Source organism: Muscardinus avellanarius (genome assembly GCF_963383645.1).
Source record: "Muscardinus avellanarius genome assembly, chromosome: 2".
Lineage (NCBI taxonomy): Eukaryota > Metazoa > Chordata > Mammalia > Rodentia > Gliridae > Muscardinus > Muscardinus avellanarius.
The window spans coordinates 15,318,059-15,324,874 of record NC_137787.1 but is presented as its reverse complement, the minus strand read 5'-3'; positions in this window follow the sequence as shown (position 1 = coordinate 15,324,874).

The window sequence follows — 6,816 nt, the reverse complement described above, 5'->3', positions numbered from 1 at the left end:
TTATTGGGCCAAACATTAAGTTCAAACTGACCTTAGTTTGAGCCACTGAATAAGATCAGGTTTGAGACAAAGCATACTATTATTATTTAAATGTCTGACACCCTGCCCTGAAGTATGTAAGTAATAACTTTTTCCCGGTCCTTGGAAATCCTGCTTGCATGACTATGCCCTTGCTTTTCTGCCAAAAAATAAAATATAAAAGTGGCAAAAAATCCTGAATAAAATGGAGAAGGTTGAATCTAATTTCGTGTGGCAATTCTTCTCTCATTTCGACCTCGGCTTCCCTCACCAACACACGAACCCTCGACTCTGCTAGGGCTGGACCCCGGCAACAGGGTCTTGCTAAGTCGCTGACGCTGGCCTTGAGCTTTTGAGAATCTCTTGCTCCAGCCTCCTCTGAGCAAGAACTGGGTTCTTGAGCTCACCTGAGTGCGTCACTTAAGCTCCTCAGCCCATCCCTTTGCATTTCTCCAGACCTTGAGTCGCAAAGACCCTCAGCTGTTGTCCTCTAGCCTTAGCTAGAGCCGTGACTCTTGGCTTCTGTTGGGCATCAAAGACTCGAAACCCAGGTTCTCTCTGTAGAATTCCAAGAGTGACGCTTGGTTTAATTCCATCTCGTAAACTAAGAATGATGTTTCCAGGAGAAAATTTATGCAACCCCAAACTCACAATTGCCAAGCATGATGGCTGAGAAAGGAGGTTCCAGGTTTGTGGCCAGCCTCAGCTACTTAGTGAGGCCCTCTGCAACTTAGTGAGACTCTGCTTCATGAATAAAGAATAAAAGAATAGGGCTGGAGGTGTAGCTCGGAGGTAAAATGCCCTGTCGCCACACACACACAAAAATAACTCACAATCGCAAGTACATAATATGCTCCTGGGAAATAAACTGCATAGCACTGGTGGTGTCTCTGCCTTCACAAGTGCTCTGCTATCCTTGTTCACTATCTGGCTGCCTGATTGTGGTCACTAACAACAGAAGACTAGTGGTTGAGAAAAATTATCTGGAAGAAAATAAAGAGAAAAAAAACATTAGCTTGCCAGGCGTGGTGGCGCACGCTTGTAATCCCCACGCTTGGGAGGTGAAAACAGGAGGATTGCGCAGGTTCAAAGCCAGCTGTGCTGGCTTAAGAGACCCTGTTTCCAAATAAAAATATAAAATAGGTCTGGGAGTGTAGCCTGGAGGTAGAAGGGCTTCCAGAAACCCCAATACCACCAAACAAACAAACAAACAAACAACAACAACAAAAACACATTAGCTTATTCTCCTTTCCACTGAGGAAAAACCCTGCTATTTGATTATTCAGATAATATCTTTTTCTCCAGAGATGTTGTACATAAAAGTTGCATAATGGACTACTGATTTTTTCCAATCCAATTTCTTCTACAGAAGAGACGACTCATGAGGGCACTGAGTGCTAAGGAAGGATATTTCTAAGTTGGAGAAGAGTTGCCAATGCTTTCTCTATGTAAATTATTGAGGTCTCCATCAGTCTGGGCCAGGAGATCTTCAACAACAGACCCACAGGTGGTAAGACACTGAAAACTCAGTTGATGTCACTGAATTAACTAACTTGATAACGATAGTCATGCCACTAGGACTCACCCGGCTCTTGGCCCTAGAATAATTTTCTTGTCCAGAAAAGGCAGACACAAAGGCCTGCTGTGCCTTTTACTTTAGATAGATGGGATTTTAAAGTCAGGGTGGATGGGGCCAGGATGTAGCTCAGTGGCAAAGCACCTGCTTTGCAGGTGTGGCGTTCTGGGTTCGATCCCCGGTTCCAAAAAGACAAAAATGAGCCCCTTTAAACTTCGGATGGAGGCGCTTAGAGGACTACAATATTAACAGTTCATTCCTGTCTCACTCTCTTAATATTTCATCATTTCACTTGCAACTGCTAACCAACAGTATCTTTGGCATGATGAACACCTTCATGAGGTGAAATTACATAGGGAAAAGACTTTCTCTCTTTCTCTCCTTCCTTCCTTCCTTCCTTCCTTCCTTCCTTTCTTCCTTCTTTGGCAGTACTGGGAGTGGAACCCAGGGGCATTCTACCTCTGAGCTACACCCCCTGCCCTATTTTTTATTCTTTATTTTGAAACAGGGTCTCACTGAGTTGCAAAGGGCCTCACTAAGTAGCTGATCCTCTGGTCTCAGCCTCCCAAATGCCGGGATTACAAGCATGTGCCACCGGCTCAAGGATTTGTTTTCCTCACTGTTGTCACCTCTTCTTCAAGACTTGAGAGGCTGAGAGTGAGGTTCAGGGATCACCAGAGACATAGGACTTATTTTCTTTCTTTCTTTCTTTCTTCCTTCCTTTCTTTCTTTCTTTCTTTCTTCCTTCCTTTCTTTTCTTTTCTTTTCTTTTCTTTTCTTTTCTTTTCTTTTCTTTTCTTTTCTTTTCTTTTCTTTCTTTCCATCCAGTACTGGGGATTGAACCCAGGGGCATTCTACTGCTGAGCTATGCCCCAGTCCTATATTCAATTCTTTATTTTGAAACAGGGTCTGACTAGGTTGCAGAGGGCCTCATTAAGTAGCTGAGGCTGGCCACGAGCCTGTGATCCTGCTGTCTCAGCCTCCCAAATGCTGGGATTACTAGCATGCACCATCACACCTTGCTAGATGTGGGGCTTTCAATCCAGCAATGACTCCCACACCTTAGTCTCTCAGCATGGGCTCTCAGTAGCAAAGGACACAGCATTTCAATCAACATTCCTGGGAGGGTGAGGACACGAACATCGCAGACACCTACCCAGGCCTCGCCCCTCTTACTGTAGCTACTACTGGGTTTGCTCTTCTGCTGCCTCCAAATTGCTGCGGCTCCTCCTTCAGACCCCTGCATGTGAAGCTCAGTGTTCCTCAGTGTTTCGTTTTCAGAGAAACAAAGAGAAACCAGTACCTTTTCATAACATTCTCTTGTGATTGGGTGACTTCTGAGTCACCTGTCACTATCCCCTTTTTAGGAAAAAGACTTGAGAGGTCAGTGAGACACAGTGTCCAGTGCACGCAGGCAGCTCCAGCTTGCTGATTTCCACGGTCAGGCACACTGAAAGCACCCATCTCACTCAGTCTCAAGTGGCTTCGCCGGTGGTCAGCTCAGTTTTTCTGTCTGTCTACCATTTTGTTACTTTAGGAAAATTGCAGCCTGTCTCTTGCTCAAAATCAGTGTGACATCTAATCTATATGAAAAACTGTTTGCTCAGACATGTCAACAGACCAAAACTCATCTTTCACAGGCCTGTAATTTTTGTGGCAGTCTCCATATCTCTCATATTTATTCCAGCTTCCTTCAACAAAGGGAATTTTCAGAAATTTGATGTATTTGAAACAAGATGAGGCCTGCAGACTTGACAAGTATATCAAATGGTAAAAGCTGAATTACATACAGAGAGAGAGAGAGAGAGAGAGAGAGAGAGAGAGAGAGAGAGAGAGAAAGAAGAAGGAGAAGGAGAAGGAGAAGGAGAAGGAGAAGAAGAAGAAGAAGAAGAAGAAGAAGAAGAAGAAGAAGAGAAGGAGGAGGAGGTGGAGGAGGAGGAGGAGGAGGAGGAGGAGGAGGAGGAGGAAAGAGAAGAGAAGAGAAGAGAAGATTCCCTTTCTCTTTAGTCCAGAAATTATAAACAGGTTCCAAAAATCAGCCAGGATCAAATCTGGATGATGACCAACAGAAAAGAGTAAAAGCCAAGTGTGGTGGCGCACGCCTGCAATTCTGGTACTTGGGCGGCTGAGGACAGGAGGATGGCATTTGAGAACAGCCTCAGCCAACAGTGAGACTTTCAGCAACATAGCAAGACCGTTTCCAACAACAACAACAACAACAAAACAGGAAGAAGGCTCAGAGGTAGAATATCCCAGGGTTCAATTCCTAGTGCCACCAAAAAAAGAAACAAAAAGATAGGAAAGAAAAAAGAGAGAGAGAAAGAGAGGGAGAATGAAAGAAAGGAGGAGGAGGGGGAAAGACAGAAAGACAGGTAAGAGAAAGAAAAAGAAAGAAAGAAAGAAAGAAAGAAAGAAAGAAAGAAAGAAAGAAAGAAAGGAAGGAAGGAGGGAAGGAAGAAAGAAAAGAAAAGAAACAATTAGAAGTTGGGAGGATCAAGTGAAATTGGAGGAAGGTCTGGGAACCTTGATATCAGGATTTTTCCAAGTTCTGTACATCATTTAAGTTTGAAACTCTATTAATAAGCAAAGAGGCACTCGGAAACAGGACCAGATGCTTCAAAATTTACTGTGCCCGGTAAAATGCAATCAACATATTATTGGGAAAAGCCCATCTACATCACAGCCCAGGGAGGCAAACCCTCAGGTCCTCTCTGGAGTGAGCAGCACCTTTGGCTGTGTGGCCACGTGGACATGTTCTCTCTGGGATTCATTTTCACTCTGCTTGACTCCCATATCTTATAAAGATGCTTGCTGTGGTGATATACTTTGCTGTGCTGAGATTGTCTCCCACCCAAGGTAAAATTACTTAGGGCAAGGATGTATTTATCTCTCTGTACCTTCTGGTACTTGATACCTACGCACTTGGCACTTGTCTTGGATACTGTTAGGTGTCACCTTGACCCGGTTAGGGGATGACTTCTCAAATAAGCCATTGTAAAGCAACCTTTCTGGATGTGTCTGTGAAGGTGTTTCCAGAGAGAATAGCATTTGAATCAATGAGCTGAGTAAGAAGACTGGCCTTATTCAATGTGGGCTTTGCTTCATTCAAGTTGGGGATACAAGAGGCAGAGGAAAGGTGAGTTCACTCTTTGCAGGATGTTCACTCTTTGTTGGGATGCCCATCTTCTGCTGACACTGGACACCAGAACCCTAAGTTCTCGGATCTTCCACCTGAGAATTACAGGTGGAAGGTCCCTTGGTTCTCAGGCCTGGACTTGGGCTGTGCTATGTCACCAGCTTCCCTGGTCCTCCCAGGGCCGACGGCATCAGGGGGGCCTCTCCGCCTCCACAATCATGTCAGTGAGTCCCCATAACGGATCTTTGCTCATACATCTAGCCTGTTGGTTCTGTTTCTCCAAAGAACCTTGAACATTCAAATAAATAATGAAGTATAGAATTCTCATTTTACTGACAACATTATTACTGTTTTAAATAATTTAAAATACTATTATTTACTGGGAGAATAGTGGAAAACCAGTAAATGTGGCTCTAAACTGGACGTGGTGGCACATGTTTGTAATCTCAGTACTTGGGAGGCTGGAACTGGAGGATCACAGGTTCAAGGCCAGCCTTAGCAACTTAGTGAGTCTCTCAGCAACCTAGCAAGTCTGTTTAAAAAAATAATAATAACATTAAAAATAAAAAAGCACTGGGGTAGCCGGGTGTGGTGGCGCACGCCTGTAATCCCAGCATTTGGGAGGCTGAGACAGATGGATTGCGGTTCAAAATAAATATTATGTTTCAAAATAAAGAATAAAAAATTGGGCAGGGGGTGTAGCTCGGAGGTCAAATGCCTCTGGGTTCCATCCCCAGACCCACAAAAAAATAAAAAATAGCGCTGGGGTGTAGTTTGAAGGTAGAATGACTTTGGGTTTAACCCCAGTAAAATACACACACACACACACACACACACACACACACACACACGCTCTAAAAGCATTAATAATGATTAGCATGTTTGTGAACCATCCAAAGCAGTTTTTTAACAGTCACATAGTTGTGATGCATGAGTTCAATTTAAAAATGGTCCTCCAAAAATAAAACAAAATTGTCATTTCAAAAAACAAACACTGCAGCCGATCACCAAGAAGGAAGCACTCGCTGCTGCCTCAAATGTCCCAAGTACATGCGTCCCTAGCAGCTCCTCTGCGCTTGCACAGAGCCTCATCCTTGCTGCAATGGCTGAGCCTCTGCGTGAGTGAACTGCAGTTAAGATGAGAACTAGGGTCGCTGTCAGTTACTCCTTTGAAGTGGTATATAAACTGGGAAGTGCTGAAGCGAGGAACGGTGTTTTATTGTCAGGGTTAGAGGACAGGAGAGAAATTGTCCAGGCGCTTTGAACCTCTTGCTGTTTGCCTAAGAGCGAAGGCTTATTAGAAGAGGTGGATGTATTTCCAAAAGGCTGTTTTCTTTTGTTGTCTTTTTAAATCACAGAGGCATGCCATCATTTTTTTTTACTACTTGTAACACTTTATTTTTACTTTGTACAAAATACAAAAATGCAAATCCAAAGAGTACAGACCAGTAGCGACAGGCACACTGCACGACAGCAAACCTTGTCTAGCAAGACGTTAGTTTTTAAGTCTTATTTTAGTGAATACATGCATTATATAAAACAACAACAGCAACAACGACAAAAACACACACAGAGGCTAGGGATTTCACTATTTCCACCCCCAAAATAATGCTTGCTATCAAGACTTTGGATTGAGGTGGAGAAAAAGAATTAAGAAGGCAAATAATATTTTTTTCCATAAAAAAGTAAAAGCTACCATAAAATGTCATTTTCCTGTCACACTGATTAAATTTCTTCTGAAAAGCCACATATAAACAAAACAACAAATATCCTGAACTGGACAGACAGCAAATAGTCAAGAGGGTTGTTAACCTAGGTAACTGGTCAGTAGTCTGAAGAATCTCCTAGCATCCTGAAGCCTTTCTATTCGCTCCTGGGTACAGTGTTCCAGCCACCCTGCCCTTGCTTCTCCAATACCTCCCAGAACAGAAATGCTTGCATCATTGAGTCGGTCGCTAAGAACTACTTTTGAAAGATAAAATGATGTATGATGTACAAAAATATTGAACAGAACTATGAAAGATGTAGGGAAGGAGTCTTTTCTTCATAGCAAAGCAGTCTTTGCCTTGCGTGGTTTCTGTTGTGT